Genomic DNA, 18,856 nt, shown 5'->3' with positions numbered 1-18,856 from the left:
TTATTTATTTCTGAGAGAGAAAGAGACAGAGTGAGATCAAGGGAGGTGCAGAGAGGGAGGGAGGTGCAGAGAGAAACTAAAGGCACACAGAATCTGAAGCGGGCTCCAGGCTCTGAGCTGACAGCACAGAGCCCGAGGCAGAGCTCGAATGCACAGACGGCAAGATCATGACCTGAACCGAACCAACTGGGCCACCCAGGGGCCCCTTTCATTGGTGTCTTTTGAAGAGCAAAATGTTGCAGTTTGTATGAACTCCGATTTACCCATTTCCTTTTCTTTTAACGGACCATGCTTTTAGGGTCCTATCTGAGATATGGGGTGCAAAATTAAAAATACTTTTTCTTACGTTTCGTTCTAAAAACTTTGTAGCTTTAGATTTTGTACGATATAACTTTCCGTTTACCTATTTCTTTTTTAAATTCTCTTGGTGCTTCTCCGAGAAAACAGCAAATGGCAGATGATGCCAGTGGGCCCGGGGACCCTGGAATGGGAGGCCTCGGCGGCTTCCGCAGAGGCTTCCGTAGAGGCATCCTGGGCCGGGGCTGTGGCTGGGGTCAGGGCAGAGGCCGGGGCCAGGGCCCGGGACCTCGAGGGGGCAAGGCCGAGGACAAAGAGTCGATGCCCAACACCAAGCTGGGCCGTCTGGAGGAGATCGATCTCTTCTCCCTGCCCATCAAGGAATCTGAGATCATCGACTTTTTCCTGGGGGCGTCCCTCAAGGACGAGGTTTCGAAGATGATGCCTGTGCAAAACCAAACCCGCGCTGGCCAGCTGACCAGGTTCAAGGCATTTGCTGCCATTGGAGATGACAATGGGCACGTCGGTCTGGGTGTTAAGTGCTCCAAGGAGGTAGCCACTGCCATCCGTGGGGCCATGATCCTGGCCAAGCTTTCCGTCTTCCCCGTGCGGTGAGGCTACTGGGGGATCAAGATTGGCAAGACCCCATGCTGTCCCATGCAAGGTGACCGGCCACTGTGGCTCTGTCCTGGTGTGCCTCATCCCTGCCCCTGGAGGCACTGGCATTGCCTGAACCCCTGTGCCTGAGAAGCTACTGATGTTGGCTGGTATTGACGATGTCTACACCGCAGCCAGGGGGGCTGTACTGCCCGCCCCCCCAGGGAAACTTCACCAAAGCCACTTTGATACTGTTTCCAAGACCTACAGCTCTCTCACCCCTGATCTTCAGAAAGAGACTGTTCACCAAGTCTCCCCATCGGGAAATCATACCAGAGTGTCCATCAGAGGACCCAGGCTCCAGCTGTGGCCATCCCATAGGTTTGCACCGGAAAAATAAAGTGCATTAAAGCTTGTTTAAAAAAGATAGTAATACGTAAAAGAATAAAATAAAATAAATTCTCTGGGCAACATTTGGTGGCTGTCAATGTACAAGCCTCGCACACTTTTTGTCCTACGTTTTCCTAAATAATTCGTACTTTGATGCTATTTTAAATGGTATTGCTTCTTTCATTTCAGTGTTATGATTGCTCATATAGAAATATGATTTATCGTCATATATCAACCTTAGATTCCGCAATTTTTCACTTTTTAGATCTAGAAGCATCTTTTGTAGATTCCACTGGATTTTCTACATAGGCTATCATGTGGTCGGAGAATAAATACGATTATACCTTCTTTCTTTACAATCTGGATGCATTTTAATTCTTTTTTTTTTCTCCCTGATTGCACCTGCTACAACCCAAAACACAATGCGGTGTGGAAATGATGAGAGAAGTTACCTTTGTCTGTTCCTCCTCTTAGAAGCAAAGTTTTTAGTCTTTTACCGGCAAGTAAGGTGATATCTGCAGGGTTTTTTGGTAACTGTTTTTATTTGATTGAGGAAGTTCCCTTCTATTCCTGTTGAGAGGTGTATTTTAAATGTAGAGGAGATACTGTATTTTAATGCTTTTTTGCCTATTTAGATGTTCAGATGACTTTCTTTTTTTTTTTTATTATACAGTGAATTGATCTTGATTGCCTTGTTAATGTTAAACCAAAATCGTACTATTGAGATCAACTTCACTTGCTCCTGAGGTCTTATTTTTATTTTTACATTTAATTTGCTAAAATTTGGCTTTGAATTTTTGCATCAGTGTTCATCAGGGACATTGGTACGTACTTTTCCTTTCTGGCAATATCCGTATCTGGTTTTGAAGTAAGTATAATACGACCCTCATTGAATGAGTCAGGAGGTAATCCCTCCTCCTCAGTTTTCTAGAGGAGTTTGTGTTGCGTTAGAATTATTTCCTCCTTGAATGTTTGGTAGAATTTCCACTGCAGTAATCTGGGCCTGGAGTTTTCTTTGCGGGGAGGACTTAAACTACGAATTCCATTTCTTTCTTTTTTATGTTTTATTTATTTTTGAGAGAGAGAGAGAGAGACAGAGTGCGAGCAAGGGAGGGACAGAGAGAGGAAGACACAGAATCCAAAGCCGGCTCCAGGCTCTGAGCTGTCAGCACAGAACCCGACGCGGGGCTCAAACCCAAAAACCATGAGGTCATGACCTGAGGCGAAGTCGGACGCTCAACCGACCGAGCCACCCAGGCACCCCTACAAATTCCGTGTCTATAATAGATACAGGACTCTTCAGATTATCTATTCTTGAGTACGTTTTGGAGAATTGGCCCTTGTTACCCACATTGCGGAAACTATTGACCTACCCTTTTATTATCTGTAGAATCTGGAATGATATTACCTCTTTCATTCATGGTGTGGATAATTTGTTTTCTCTCTCTCTCTCTCTCTCTTCCCTTCTTTCCTCTGCTCTCTTCATCCTTCCTTCTCTCCTTTCTTTCTCTCTATGTGTCTGTCTCTGTATGTCTCTGAATCTGCCTAGAGGTTTATCAGTTATATTGACCTACAGATCCGTCTTATTGTTTCGTTTATTTTCTCCATTGTTTTCCTGTATTTTTGTTCTTGTTTTTGCTTTTACTTTACCAATTTCCTCCTTGATCTGTATTATTTCCTTTCTTGTGTGCAACGTAGGTTTAATTCGCTCCTCTTTTTCCAGTTTCTTAAGGTAGAAGTTAAGGGTATTGATGTCAGATCTTTCTCCTCTCCTAAAATAGAAGTTTAATGCTATTAAGTTCCCTGTGAGTACCGTTTTTTTGTATCATCTTATATCTTCTGATATGTGTTTTTATTCTCATTCAGTTCAATAATGCTTTGATTTCCTTTTTTTTCCCCTTTTCTTTCTTTTTGTTGTTTCGTTTTGATTTTATTTGTTCGTTTATTTTTTGGAGTCCTAAGTAATTTAGAATGGTGTGGTTAGTTTCCAAATATTTGGGGAATTTTTTGAAGTTCTTTTAGCTGTGGATTTCTAACTTAATCTCATTGTGGTCAGAGAACATGGTTTGTATCACTTGACTCCTTCTAAATTTATTAAGACCTGCTTTGTGGCCCATAATATGGTCTATTTTGTTGACTGTATTGTGTGTACTTAAAAAGAATGCGTATTCTGCTGTTATTGGGTGAAGCCTTCTGTAAATGTTAATTAGGTCGAGATGTTTGACCGTACTGTTCACGTTTTCTATATCCTTACTGTTCTTATTTGTTTGTTCCATCAATTGTGGAGAGAAGGGAATTGAAATATCTGCCTATAATTGTGGATTTGTATATTTCTCCTTGCAATTAGGTCAGCTTTTGTAATCATGTACTTTGAAGGTGTACTATTAAGGGCAAAAATATTTGCCCTGTGTCTTCTCAATGAATTGACCTCATGTATCACTATGCAATAAGTTTCTTTATCCACGATAATATTTTTTGCTCGAAATTTACTACATAGGTAAATATAGCTATGTTAACTTTCTGTGTTTATTTTTTTAATGTTTATTATATTTATTTTTAATGTTTTTTTTTTTTAATTTTTGAGAGAGAGAGAGACAGACAGAGCATGAGCTGGGAAGGGTTAGAGAGAGAGGGAGACACAGAATCTGAAGCAGGCTCCAGGCTCTGAGCTGTCAGCACAGAGCTTGACACGGGGCTTGAACTCACGGACCGTGAGATCGTGACCTGAACCAAAGCGAGACATTTACCTGAGTGAGCCACCCAGGTGCCCCCTATTATATTTGTTTTTGAGAGAGACAGAACAAGAGTGGGGGAGAGGCAGAGAGAGAGGGAGACAGAATCTGAAGCAGGCTCCAGGCTCCAAACTGTCAGCACAGAGCCTGATGTGGGGCTTGAACCCACAAACCACAAGATCATGACCTGAGCCAAAGTCAGACGCTTAACCAAGCAAGCCACCCAGGTGCCCCTAGCTATGGTAGCTTTCTTCTGATCAACTTTCTCTTGGTTTTACCATATTATGTCACTTTTCCTTTTTATTTATGCCTTTTTTACTTAAAGTGAGTCTCTTGTAGGCAATTTACAGTTGGATCTGGCTCCCCCAAACCCAAATCTAATAATCTTTGTCTTTTAATCATATTTAGACCATTTACATTTAATGTGATCATTGATAACTAGTTTAAACCCATCATGTCACCATTTTTTCTTTCCGTTTTTCCTACCTGTTCTTTACTTCCTTCTCCCTCTTTTTTTCTGTCTTCTTTGGGACAGAACTAAAATTTTTTTATGATTTGTTTTAGTCTTCTTTGTTGTGCACATTCTTTTCAAGTGAACATAGGACATTTGCCATGACAGACAATAGTCTGGACCACAAAATAAGTATCAATAAATTTACAAAGTGTCAAGTCATACAAGGTATGTTACTAGAGTTTGATCTCTGATTATATTGGTATGTGTTTGTATAGTGCTATCTTAGAGCATCATAATTGGATTCCCATGGTCCATTCAATGCCATTAACATTTACACATAGAGCAGATGCCTGGAGTCCCTTTGACCTAGATATAGAAATGGGAAACAACCAGAAGGCAGAGGGGATTAGGAAGGGTGACTGAAAGGAGACATTAGCAGATCTGGGTTTCTTTGATCCCCTGAAACACTAGTCCTGGAATGATTTTCTGCCAGTTAAGTATCAAGCTTTCAGGGAAGAATATAGAGCAGATTAGAACTAGATGGAAAAGCCAAAGGAAACATCATGATTCAAGTCTACAAAATCCCCATGGATATGAGAAGGATTGCTTGGATTGCCCACCAGACCCTTGAAAACTAGAACTATTTCTGCAGCCTGTCTTTTAAGTATAAATACTGCAAAATAATAAGTTAGAACAAATAAGATGAGGCTTAGATTTCTATTTCACTCAGTATGAAGTTGAAGCTTTTTTGAATAAGTGGATGGATAAAAAGATGTCTTGCCAGGAAGAAATGATAGCACAGATCCAAAGCCTAGATTCGACTATGGAGTGACTCATGAAGTTAAGGGTGATTAATATATACAGATTCTGAGCTGGATTTCCATTGATGTGACTTAATGAGACAGCCCGGATGGAAAGACAGACAATGTGATTCCATGCGTGATTTTGGAGCTCATTCAGAAATCTTTGTGGCCAATCTGCCTCAAGGGGAGGCGGATGTAACCTGTGAACACTTTTGATTTCAGTGACTAAATTAGGTTTAGTCGCTTAGTAGAAGCAAAGGAAATACAAATGTCGCTCCTGGGAAGGTGGTAATACCACACGCCCCACTCCCTTGGCTTTATATAGACGACACTACTTGAAATAGGTGACATAACTGCCAAGCACAGAGGCATGCCCGCTCCTTTTGCCGGTGTCTTGGCTCTCTATCCCAGCTCCTAAGAGGTCTAGAGCACGACAACAGGGAGGCAACCACCTTTTGTGTAGCTGACAGCAAGAGGACACTTCATACAAGTCCTATGAGTTTCAGTTCAGTGGGGATCTACTCTCAGTAGCTTTGGATTCTTTTCCATAGTTCATTGCTTTCTAATCAGTCGCGCCCCTTGTCAGAAAGAGCTCCTCTTAGACTCCCAGAGTAGAACAAATCCATAAGTCAGACACAATGAAATTTTGTTATTGTTTTCTCTTTGTTTTTTTTTTTTTTTTCTCCCCCCTCCTATCTGCACATCTCCGTTGGCTCAGAGAACAGACACGATGTAATGTCCAGGATAGCACAAAACACATGTCTGGAAACATTTTTAACTACTATTATGGACAAGCCTTGGGCCCAGAGAATTCTGCCCTTTCACTGCAGTCTGTTATCTTATTTATCTTTGAGCAAACTCTCACGGATATTTTATCAACCAGGCCTTCGACCACACCGTAAAGACAGGCATCAGAGGCCGGTTGCATAACATAGACATAGACGCTATGGAACATAGGATTTCTGAGTCTGATACATGCAGCCTGTCTCCTCTCATTAGCATCCCTATTTCCAGATAAAGCCGATTGGCCTACAAAAAAAAAAAAAAAAAGTGTTTCTCAGCAAATTAATTATATAAACACAAACCCCAGGAGAATGATTAAACTACTTAGGAAAAAACCCAACTCTCCGTGCTCTCCAGAAGTGCCTTCGTCTTCGTATTCTTTTTTTCAAGCCATGCTTATCACAGACGTGTTACCTACTCATTAAAGCAGGTCCCCTAAGGGTTTTTGTTGGACAATGTTGTGTTGACCCAACTTTAATTACTCTATGCATTTGGAAGAAACAAAATTACATGTATTTTGAGACAGTCTGTCATCCATAGGCCCAGAATACTGATTTTATTGAGTTGGTTTCGACATTATAGCCTCAACTTTTATTGAGAGATGCTATTGAGAAATAGCTTTATTATTTCCTGTCGGGATTTTGTTCCAAGCATCATCCACTTATTTCTCATTGTCGCAGCGATGATCAGTTTATTTTAGAATTAATTGATGGCTGGGGCGCCTGGGTGGCGCAGTCGGTTAAGCGTCCGACTTCAGCTCAGGTCACGATCTCGCGGTCCGTGAGTTCGAGCCCCGCGTCAGGCTCTGGGCTGATGGCTCAGAGCCTGGAGCCTGTTTCCGATTCTGTGTCTCCCTCTCTCTCTGCCCCTCCCCCGTTCATGCTCTGTCTCTCTCTGTCCCAAAAATAAATAAACGTTGAAAAAAAAAAAAAAAGAAGAAAAAAAAAAAGAATTAATTGATGGCAAAAACTTAGCTCCCCTAAGAGATTTATATGAAATGTCCTTAGTGACAATGGAAGGTATATAACTGGCATGCTTTCCTTTTTGCTCTGTTCACAGGTAATTTGAAAACCAATTTCACAGCTAAACTTTCTAGCTAAGCAGGCCCTCCAGGCGATTCTGATTCATGCTAAAGTTTGAGAAAGCCGTGCTCTGCATTATTTCCAACGTATTGCTCTTCCTGGGGTAGTTTCTTTACTCCTCTTGGGGGAAATAACTTGGCAGTTCAAATCTTGTGCACTCACGCCGTTATTTTCTGATTCTCCATGCGATGGGATTGATGTCTGTGACACCCTAGAATATGTACGTTGAAACCCTAGCCCTGTGCTGGGGCCATCTTTGGAGATGGGGCCTCTAAGGAAGTAACTAAGGTCCCCTGAGGTCCTAAGGCTGGAACCCCGATCTTGTAAGATTAGAATTAGTGTCATTTTTAGAACAGAACACAGAGAGCACACTGTCTTCTGCTCCCTTCCTCTGCCCTTCCCTCCCTCTCTCTGTCTTTCTCCCTTTCTCTCTGCGTATGCACAAAGAAGAGATCACAGGACCACACTGTGAAATGGTGGTTACCGACAGGCTAAGAGAAGAAGCCTCAGGCTGCGACTTACCTGGCGGGCTCCTTGCTCTCGATCGCTCAACCTCCAGAACCATAAGAAATACATTTCTGTTGCTTACGTCTCACAGTCTGTGGGTTTTTCGGTCCCGGCGGCCCGAGCTGATGAATGGCAGTACGGTACTTTAACTCCATTCCACCCTGGACAGTAACCAGGTAAGTGTTAGCGTATGAGGATTTTCTTTTTAGTTCAATTACTACCTTGCTGTTTAACCTGAAACCCATTTTTCCACCTCACTCCCCACAGTGATTTGCACGATATCCGAATGAGACAACAACTTTAATGAGCCTCCTCTCTTTCGAGTCTGCGGATTCTTCAGGGTTGGAGGAGAGCTTAGTAATCATCCGGTGAGAAACGTTTTATTTCATAAATGAGAAAATGCAAGTCCAGAGAGCTCGTTGGTCTTAGGACCAAAATGAAAGCCAATATCCCTGGATCCTCAATCGTGTTGATTGTTTCCGGAGGCCAACACATGGCACCAACTCCGAGTTCCTGATTGCCTGTAAGCCAGCTGGTGGGAATACAGCTCTCTTGATCCCCATTTCGTCATTCCGCATAACTTGTCTTACGGGGAAAGCTAGCCACAGTGAAATTACACTCTGATTTATATTTTTCAAAGACACGGGAAGCCACACAGACTTACGTTCAAATTTGGCATTGCCCCATGCTAACAGCGTAACCAGGGCAAGTGCCTAACTTCTAACGAAGCTCAGTTTCTGCTCTGTAATGGAGAGAACACGACACCTTTGTCATGAGCCGCTCGTGGGAAGTCAGTGGATCGTTCATATGGAACACCCAGCATAGTGTCGAGAATGTGCCACAGATGTTGGTTCTCTGGACTTTGTATATTCTTCTCCCATACGATCGACCACTTGCAAGGGGTAAATTTTTACTTGAGTTCCCAGCTGGCTTCCTTCTTTGCCATCAGTGTAGTTTTGAAGGCACTACCCGATAGGTCCCAGGAGAAGTAAATGTAAGACCGAGAAGACAAGATGGCCCCGCCAATGACCGTAGCAGATAAGAATGGCCAGTAGGGGACAATCACAGGGAGCAGGAAGGAGGGGAATTGACAGGCAGAATGGGAAACTTCTGGGCAACAGGAACTCATATGGTGTCTGAAGGTCGGCAGCTTACATGGAAAAAGAACAGTCACAGGAAGATGAATTTCTCTGAAGTGATGGGCTCTAGGTACGCTTTATGAGGGAGATGAGACGGAGGGTTACTTGAGAAGCTATCTGCAGCGTGCCGTAGACCTTCAATGAAGACGTTTCCAGAAAAACACGTGACTCATACATGCTAGGAGTAAAGCATGAGAGTTACTACTGCGTTTTTCCGAATTTACACAAATTCGAGCCACGTGCAAAATTTTAAGACTCACATTTGGTCGGAAGCACATCAATCTGTCATCTTGAGGAGATTCACAATTTCCCAGGAGAAAATGTAATTCTTGAACTTTTTTTTCATTTGCCAGAAGGATCTTTGAATTTTTTTTTCATGCAGATTTTAATCACATTAGTAGATGCCTATGTAAAAAAAAATCAGAGGTCAAAAGTTCTTTAGCAAAAAAGTAACCGCCTTCTCCTTCTGATCCCCATTCTCAGCCACAGAAGCTAGAACTTTTGAGTCCTTCTGTATTTCTCTTGCTTCCAGGTAACGTGCTTATGGCAGTGTTTCATAAGTTATTGTTTGTAAAGCATATATACTGACTGATAACGTAAAAGAGGAACTTACCCTACTCTCACGGTCACGGTATTTACGCTACGTAGAATACAGCAAGAACCTCTTCAGTCCTGAATTTTTATATTCAGAATATTTTATATTCAGAATATTTATATGATTTGGATTTATATGATCTGAATTTTTATATTCAGAATATTTTATATTCAGAATATTTATATGATTTGGATTTATATGATCTGAATTTTTATATTCAGAATATTTTATATTCAGAATATTTATATGATTTGGATTTTTTCCCCGCGGTGATGCTCACAGTTTTATTTTATTTTATTTTATTTTATTTTATTTTATTTTATTCTATTCTATTTTATTCTATCCTATTCTATTCTATTATTATTTTGAGAGAGAGGGCACAAGTGAGCGAAGGGCAGTGAGAGAGAGAGATGGGGAAAAAGAGAGAGAATCCCACAAGGGGCAGAGAGAGAGAAGCGGGCTCGCCCAAAGCGGGCCTGGTGCTCACCCGACGCAGGGTTTGAACTCACCCACCGTGAGATCGTGACCTGAGCCGAAGTCTGATGCTTAACCGACTGAGCCATCCAGATGCCCCAATGCTTACCATTTTAAATAGTATATTTAAACTTCTGATGCTTCTTGAATAAACATTAGCAGATGCCTGACTTCACGCCATCGAAGTGGAGTCTTTTACTCATGTTGGCCTTTTCTCTGCTTCCTCTCCTTCCCGCCTCCCTGCCTCCATTCTCCCACCTGTCAGCTCAACATCACTTGTATGAGATCAAGACTGAAAACGCAATCATGGTGTTCCACAACCCAAATGAGGGCTTGTTAACTTTTCCTATAGATTCATTCTAAAACTTGAAAAAACAATTCACCCTAACGTAACTATGTGAAATTTTTAGTCTACAGAGCCATAGTGGATACCAGGATTATATTGTCTTCTTGGGAATAATACCCACTCCAGAGAAAAGATTTCTAACATGTAGATTGAGTAGAATTTCTCTCGCCTTTTTTTGAATACTCTGTTAATGACTCAGAAACATTTCCATTTTATTTTGCTTTATATTTGGATCCTGGGTTTCTTTCCCCCAATTGGAGGTCCTTCCTTCCTTCTTTCCTTCCTTCCTTCTCCTTCCTTCCTTCCTTTCTTCCTTCCTTCCTTCCTTCCTTCCTTCCTTCCTTCCTTCCTCTCCTTCCTCTTCCTTCTTTCCTTCCTTCCTTCTTTCCTTCCTTCCTTCTTCTCCTTCCTTCCTACTTTCCTTTCCTTCCTTCCCCCATCCCCCTCTCCCTCCCTCCCTCCCTCCTTCCCTCTTGTCTGCTGATAAAACAATACTGTGTCTTCCTCACGTCCTCAAAACTTGCACAGTCTGTCCACGATTCCACTTACAAAAGCACCCGGTTTCTTTACTGCAAACACACTTCCTGGATCCTCCCAAACTGCCTTTTCTATCTCAGTCCAGCTGCTTCTTGGCTTCTGTCCCAGAACATCTCGCAGTTCTCCGTTCCGTTCCATAAGGACAGGCGTCGAGGGAAGGGTTAACGGCCTAGCTGTTCTGAGGACAAACAACTGTTCAGTGAAGTTCTTTGCCTCTGCTCCCTCTGTTTCTGCCCGCCTCTATTCTCCCAGACCTCTGGTCTAGAGTCTGTCCCAAGCTCTTCTCAGAAGACCCGCTTCTCCACCATTATATCCCTTCCTTAGCCTATTCTGAGCTAAGGGCCTTCCCTTTTATCCATCAACACACCTTCATCGGGCTTTTGTCTTCTTTCAGTGTCTTGCGATCTCTCAACCGCCAATGACAGTGACCCCCTCCCATGTTCCTTCCCTCTGTTTGAGCGGCCATTCTTTTTATTTCATTCGGATTCCTCTGGGGTTTCATGGGCAGACTTGGTGATGGTCAGTTTGTTCCCCTGACGAGGAGAAAGCAGAAGCCTTTGGCAGGTGTGGAGCAGAAGGGAACGAGCCCGGCAGATGCGAATCTGGTAGCATCCTTCTTTCACGGATTCCGAGTTCTCTTGCTGTTTCTGTCTTGTCCCCAGGCCCCCACTGGCCACTTTTCTACTCACTTGGTCATGAAGCAGATGGAACAGGAAGGGAGCAAAACTTGGGGAACCCCGTCTTCCATGGCTGTTCTTATTCTGTCCTGTCTTCAAAGTTAACAGTCCACTGAAGACGGTGACTGATAAAAACCATGCCTGCCTTGCGAAAGTAGTTAAACATTTGTACTAATTTAGCCACTCAGAGACCCTTGAAAAAGCGGGTCTTTTTGTTGCTTTGCATGGCAATGCGTAGAGCGTGGATTTAGCGACTATCCCCCAACAACAAGCGTCAATGTATATGAAGGTCATATACAGGAGGGAGAAGGGAGAGGTGCGCGGGCTGACCAGGGCTGCTTGGCTGTGCTGACAACTGAGAATCACACGGAAGATGTGCCTGTGGTGGAGACACCAAGAGAACCATAAGGAAGAGGTCCACAGTGAGAAATACAGGCGTCTCAGGTAGGGGTTTGTGTGGCTCCCTCCCATGAGCCTATTCAAAAACATAGGAGTCCATGCACAACAATAAATTCCAAGGTCCTGGGGCCACTGATTAGGTTTTGTTCTTTGGCCCCTTCCGGCCTCACTATGCCTTGTATTCCCTCTTGACAAAGTAAGGAGGGAACATCTTACAGGGAACAGAATAATTCAGGCTTTGGACGCTTGACCTTTGTTAGCTGCCTCCATCTTGGGCAACTTACATACACATTCTCTGTGCCTCAGGTCCCTCCTCTGTGGCACAAGAGATAGGGAGGAAATGTTGACAAATGGGGGGCAGATGCTCACCATTAAAAATGGCAGCCGCCACTCAAGAAGTGTCTTGTTAGAGGGGCGCCTGGGCGGCTCAGTCAGCTGAGCGTCTTACTCTTCATTTTGGTTCAGGTCACAATCCCAGGGTCGTTGGATTGAGCCCCACGTCAAGCTCTGTGCTGAGCATGGAGCCTGATTAAGATTCTCTCCCTCTTTCTCTCTCTGTCTCTGCCTCTCTTCCCCACTCATGCTCTCTCTCTCTAAAATAAAATAAAATAAAATAAAATAAAATAAAAATTAAATTGAAACATTAAAAAAAAAAGGATTTTGTTAGAGTAGGGGAAGAAAAATAAAGAGAAAAGAAAAATACGGTCTACATCCAAAGGGGGAAAAAACCGCTCAGCAAGATGCTCCACAGCTCAATTTTTAAGAGTGACCTTCTTGTCACCTCTGGCCTGCCTTTCCCCACTGGGTTTGGGAATCCGTGAGGCCGGGTTGGCTGTAGGCAGTAGATCGGAACTTGCCCTCTGGAATTCTCTTCTTGAGCCATTAGCTAGCGTGAGACGGTCTTTGTTCAGCCCTACCTTCAGGACGATGGAGTCACATCATGCCGACCGCCGGCCTTTCCGTCTCTCCCTCACGTGGCCCTCAGCCGTGGGAGGCATGCAGGGGACAAAGCATGAGGAGGCGCTCATTCAGAGAGTCCCACCCTAGTCCAGGCCCATGTGGCCCTACTGGGGTCCCCAGATCCCCTCCTCCCCAGCACACGCAAATATGACCCAGGATACTGACGTGGAACATCAGCGCACGGCGCTCACAAACACGCAGAACTGCCTGTATTACGATCCCACCTTCCGTTTTTTTTTTTTTTTTAAAGCTTATTTATTTGTCTTGAGACAGAGAGAGGCAGAGAGAGAGAGAGAGAGAGAGCGCGCATGAGTGGAGGAGGGGCACAGAGGGAGAGAGAGAGTCCCGTGCTCGGAGCGGAGCCCCACGTGGGGCTCCATCCAACAGCCCTGAGATCACAACCTGAACCGAAACCGAGAACCGGACGCTCAACTGACTGAGCCACCCAGGTGCTCTCAACCTCCCATTGTGGAGCTAGGTTTTTAATCCGGACACGTACAATTAGCAGGTGACTTCCTGTGACCTCACGGAGAGCAAACTGCACAGCAGAGGAGGGAGGGCAATGGCATTCTTGCCCAGACGCCGTGTCACACGGAGTATCTGGAGGCTTCCTTGCGCCATTTTGTTTCCCCCTCACAAGCGGTCAACCTGACCCTTCTGATGAGGAGCTCAGGTTTTAAGAAGTGATCCGGACCTTCGAGACCTCGGTTCACAGAGCCGGAGGCACAGATGGATGAGGAACCAGCCAGGGTCGCGAGGGCCTCCCCGTGTGTTTGGTTGTGCCGGCCGGACCGATTTCCTGGGTCACATATTGGAAACTGGACCACTGAATGAGCCTGGGGAGCAGCAATTCTGGTTAGAGGGATGAGGGAAAATATCTCCCAACTTTGCCATTAAGGGACATCCGGTTTTGCAGACCGTATGGTCCAGGATGGATGGCCTCTTTCCTACAGGACCGAGGCAAGCTCTACGTGCAAATCAGACATTTGTGTGCACAACTGTGTGTGTGTGTGTGTGTGTGTGTGTGTGAGAGAGAGAGAGAGAGGGAGGCAGGGAGGGACGGAGAGGTGAGTCATTAAAGAAGCAGTTCAGCTAAATAAAGGATCTCATTATGTGAGCTATTTTTATTCCTCGAATGTCTGCCTTCCTCTCCCCCCCTCCTTGAGGGTCCTACTGAAATCTGACAATCAGGGTTGAACTTCACTGTCAGCTTCCATTAGGCAAATCAAGCAGGAAAAAAGGGAGCGTGCGTCTGGCCTTGGCGGGGAGCTGAGTCAGCAGTGATAATCTGCTCGAGCTGGTGGGGGCCAGCTACCAAAGGCTTTAATTAGTCAGCCGAGGTGTTGTCGCCACCCCCCCCCCCGCCCGCCCCCCTTCCTGTCCCCTCACCCGCCAGGCTCTGAGATGAGTCCCTTCCCCTGCCTTCTCTGCCTCTAATTCCCGGGAACGCAGCTGGAACGGCGCATACCCAGGGCCGGGCCCCTTGAGCACGCTGCCCCTGTCAAGGGCATTTCCTCCCTGTCGAACTGATGCGCCCCGATGCACCTGCCCTGGCCGTCTCGCCCCCTCCCTCTCTTGGCTCACCCACTGTGAGCAAGCCTGGACCCCTCCTGGGAAAATGAGGCCAAAGCCTCATCGATTTCTTTCCCAGGGGACTCAAAAGCACCCCATCTCCCTCCCTGACCCAGCCTCCCTCTCGCCTTTATCACGCATGCAGCCATTCATTCAAAACAAGATCACCCTGTGGGCTCAGGCTGGGTGGATTCGGAGAGGAGGTCTCTTGATCTAAAAAGAGATGTTCAATGTAAAGGGGACAGAGGGACACGAGACAGGTGGCTGTGGTCTAGAAAAATTAATTGGGGCAAATGGACCACAGCCAGCCAAAGTACAGGACGGAAGATATTATGCACAATAAGGTTAAGAGCTCTGGGAGCTCCAGGAGTTCAGAGGATGACCCATTTCTAGAAAAGAATGCTTCAGGGAGTGTCCTTGGAGCTGGGTTTTAAAGGTTGAATATGGTATAGGGATGCTGGGGTGGCGTCTGACTCTTTTTTTAAAAAATATTTTTCAATGTTTACTTATTTTTGAGAGAAAGACAGAGTATAAGCGGGGTAGGGGCAGAGAGAGAGGGAGACACAGAATCTGAAGCGGGTTCTGTGCTGTCAGCACAGAGCCCGACGCGGGGCTCGAACTTACGGACCGCGAGACCATGACCTGAGCTGAAGTTGGACGCTCAACCGACCGAGCCACCCAGGCGCCCCAAGTGTACTTACTCTTGATCTTGGCTCGGGTGGTTCATGAGTTCAAGCCCCGCATCGGGCCCTGTGATGACAGTGAGGAGCCTGCTTGGGATTCTGTCTCTCCCTCTCTCTGCCCCTTCCCCTCTAACACTCTCTCTCGATAAATAAATAAATCGGCTTTCTAAAAAAAAGTTTGAGTAAGATATAATCAAGTAAGAGAGGGGACCTGCTGGTCTCCAGTGGGTGGGGGTCCCTCCGGCATCATCTGAGAGGGCCCCCCACTCCATCCTGCTCTTCTGGACTCAGTCCTGCCTCCTGTTCCATGGACTGCTCCCGTGTCACAGCTGGACACTGCCATCATGGGTCTCGTCTCCCCACCCTTGCCCACGCTGAGTCACATGAGGGCTGCTACCACCACGGAGGCTAAACTGATGTCACTTCCGCATGCTTCTGGCAGCTTCTCCATGCCAACTGTCCACACTGGGGTTGAGTACGGCCCTCTCTACGGGGTTGAGTACGGGCCTCTCTGTGGGGTTGAGTATGGTCTCTCTGTGGAGTTGAGTATGGCCTCTCTGTGGGGTTGAGTATGGCCTCTCTATGGGGTTGAGTATGGCCTCTCTATGGGGTTGAGTATGGCCTCTCTGTGGAATTGAGTATGGCCTCTCTGTGGGGTTGAGTATGGCCTCTCTACGGTGTTGAGTACGGGCCTCTCTACGGGGTTGAGTACAGGCCTCTCTACGGGGTTGAGTACGGGCTTCTCTACAGGGTTGAGTATGGCCTCTCTGTGGGGTTGAGTATGGACTCTCTGTGGAGTTGAGTATGGCCTCTCTGTGGGGTTGAGTATGGCCTCTCTATGGGGTTGAGTATGGCCTCTCTGTGGAATTGAGTATGGCCTCTCTGTGGGGTTGAGTATGGCCTCTCTATGGGGTTGAGTATGGCCTCTCTGTGGGGTTGAGTGTGACCATGGCCAGGCTGTGTCTCCTTTTAGCCATTGGCCCTTGATGGTTCTGTTTACTCAGTTTCTTGGAATACCAAGGTTTCCAGAGGCTGGCGGTCACTCTCTTTAGGATCTTGGATGGATTCCCTTAAGATGAGGCTCAAAGATGGTAAGTGTGGCACCAGCTTAAATGCTTCCACCTTGCTACCAACAACCGTCCACCCAGCTCTGTGCCCCGTACCTAGTACCTTTATTATGTGGTCCAGGGGAGCAAGGGGGCCAGGGTGCTGCTCCCCAGTGGGTTTGGGAATCTCAGTCTTGGGCGATCATCATCCTGTGGACTTTCCTCACACTGAGTCGACGACACCGTCAGACAAATAGCACCTTTGGTAGCCGGTCGCTTTGTCGGGCACTCTGGTTCTCACAATATGCCCTGCTCAGGGCTCCTGTCTCTGTATTTAACTGAATCTAACTGAGCTAGAGGGTGACTCAATTCATCAGAGACCCATTCAGAGGCTGGATTCTCTTACTCCTCGTATGCTTTCTGGAAAACACACACACACACACACATGCATCCACACATGCATGTAAAACAAGGCTGCTATTTCCCCCTCTTGGCAATATTCAGATTTTCAAAGGCAACAGTCATTGCTTTCCAGTTCTGCCTCCTCAATCCCAAGCCACACATTCCAATTCCTGCTGGGTGAAGTCATGAGCCCGTGCGCGCAGGTGGGAGGGTGGGGTACCTCGACGCCCCTCCATTCTTCCAGATCTCTTCCCTACGGGGCCACGCTGCTGGCTTGTTCTCTGCGGGGCTCAGTCCCTGTCTCCAGAAGCTGGGGATACTGACCTAGCCCTGCAGTTCTTCTAGTCGTGAGCATTGAGATATGATATCATGGAGAGTTCCGGAAACCCAGAGCTCTAACACCCGTGAGGCTTTGGTTTCCCATTATAAACTTGGCACTCTTCCAGAGGGAGGGTTCCTCCAAGAGATTTCAACCTCAGGAAACCAGGACTGTGCCTTTGAGTGGATTTTGACCCCGAGTTCGTCCTGTCACTAGCAATGCAGAGGGAAGAGCCCGGCCTTGGGCAGAATGCCATCCATGCTGCTGGCATCGATGTCCCTGTCCATAAACTCGGGACAAGAGGACCACCTTCCAGGGTGCTTCGTGAGGCGCTTCAAGGAAGAGATGTGTGAACATGCCTGGCACAGAGCAATTGAGTGACTGCCAGGCTGTACTGGAGAATGAGCTCCGTTCTCAGCAGCCCAACGACGAAGGGGAGGGAGAGGACAAAGCCCCACATACAGCCCTGCCCGTGCTCCCCGAGTGACCGCTGAACCCAGGATGCCAAACAGGCGAGCAAGGTTCTGGTAGATATTTCATCTCAAATAAGAGGCTGAGACATAAGGATGCCATTATCATGCGGTGTTTCGTGGGTAAATATAACAGATCTCGATGAGCGTGTCTCAGAGGAGGACGCCCCAGCAGCACAGGCAGTGTAGACGAGGCAGTAGAAGCGGGTCACTCGATGCAGCCGCCTGCACCTGGGCCGAGGTGGCCAGACATTCCCATTTGCTTTCCCTGCACGAGCCCAGATTTGGGCCACCCCGGGCAAGCGTGCAAGGCCGGGGACAGAGGGGCCAGATGGGCTAGCGGGAGCGGGAGACGTTTGTACCCTTCTGTCCCATCCTCTGCTCTGGCTGCACAAAATAAGGGTGCATTACGGAGGCCCGCTGAGCCTTTGATTTCCCCCAGCGGCCAGCCCGAGGGCCACTTTCCTGGAAATGGAGTGTAGGTTTCAGCTGTTGGCAGAGGGGAGAAGGGTTCCACGTTCACCGGGTGCCGTGCTGCTGGTGGTCCGTCCCGTTCTCCCCTACCCTGTCCCCAGTTTCCCCAGCAGCCCCTTCAAAGGCTGCCCACCTCCCTCCGCAGGAAACTGGCCAGGATCCGAAGCCTTCCAGTTAGAGATACTGCGTCTCACAGCACCTCGGTGGAAGAAAGCAGTCAGGGGGGAGGCTGTGTATTTGTCCCACAATACACCTGCTCTCCATCCTTCCTCCCCTTCCCTCTCTCCCTTCCTCCCCCCGCCCCCCTTTTTTGTTGCAAAATGAAACAAAACAAAAACACAACCCAACAAAATCAGAACACTTTCCCCCCCACCCCCCCACTAACAAAGTGATCTCAAGAAAGCGACTCTTCTGGAATTGAAACATGCGGAGGAAGCACCCGGGGCATCTTGGTGAAATGCAGATTCAGATTCAGTGTCTCTGGGGTCTGACCATCTTCTCTGGCTCTTGCAAACGCTCAGGTAACACCGATGTTGCATGAACCCCCTGGTCCATGGACCAAACTTTGGAGTGGCAAGTGTCTAATGGCCAACACATCGGGTCACGCCCCCTCTCGAAACCTCAGGTGGCTCCCTGTTGCCTATGCAGTAAACTCGAGACTCTGGAAATCACACAAGAACTTTCAGCCTCTGGTCATTCATCCATTCGTTCCTTCAGTTCATCAGCAAATGTTCATCAAGTGCTTCCTAATGGCTAGAACCCTACTGTTCCTTTCCAGATGCATCTCTTAGCACCCCTTTCCATGGCAGCTCGGAGCCTGGAAGCTGCTTCGGATTCTGTGTCTCCCTCTCTCTCTCTCTCTCTGCCCCTCTTCCGCCCACACTCTGTCTCAGTTAGTTTTGTGACATCAACTTTTACTTTGGAAAAGTTGCAGATTTACAGAAAAGTTATAAAGATAGCACCAGAGCGTTCCCAAGTTTTCCTATGTCCTCTAGAACTGTCACCCTGTGTTGGGATGGTACCTTGGTGGGAAGCCTGGGTGGCTCAGTCAGTTAAGCGACTGACTCTTGGTTTCAGCTCATGTCATTATCCCACGGATCGTGAGATTGAGCCCCACG

General features: G+C 46.6%; 1 pseudogene; it reads left to right on the top strand.

Moving 5' to 3' along the window:
* Window positions 1–450: 450 nt before the first annotated feature.
* The window catches only part of LOC123589669, an 82,666-nt pseudogene continuing 64,260 nt past the window's right edge, over window positions 451–18,856 (top strand).

The sequence above is a fragment of the Leopardus geoffroyi genome, chromosome E3 (assembly GCF_018350155.1).
Source record: "Leopardus geoffroyi isolate Oge1 chromosome E3, O.geoffroyi_Oge1_pat1.0, whole genome shotgun sequence".
NCBI lineage: Eukaryota > Metazoa > Chordata > Mammalia > Carnivora > Felidae > Leopardus > Leopardus geoffroyi.
This window is presented reverse-complemented; position numbering and strand designations above follow the sequence as displayed.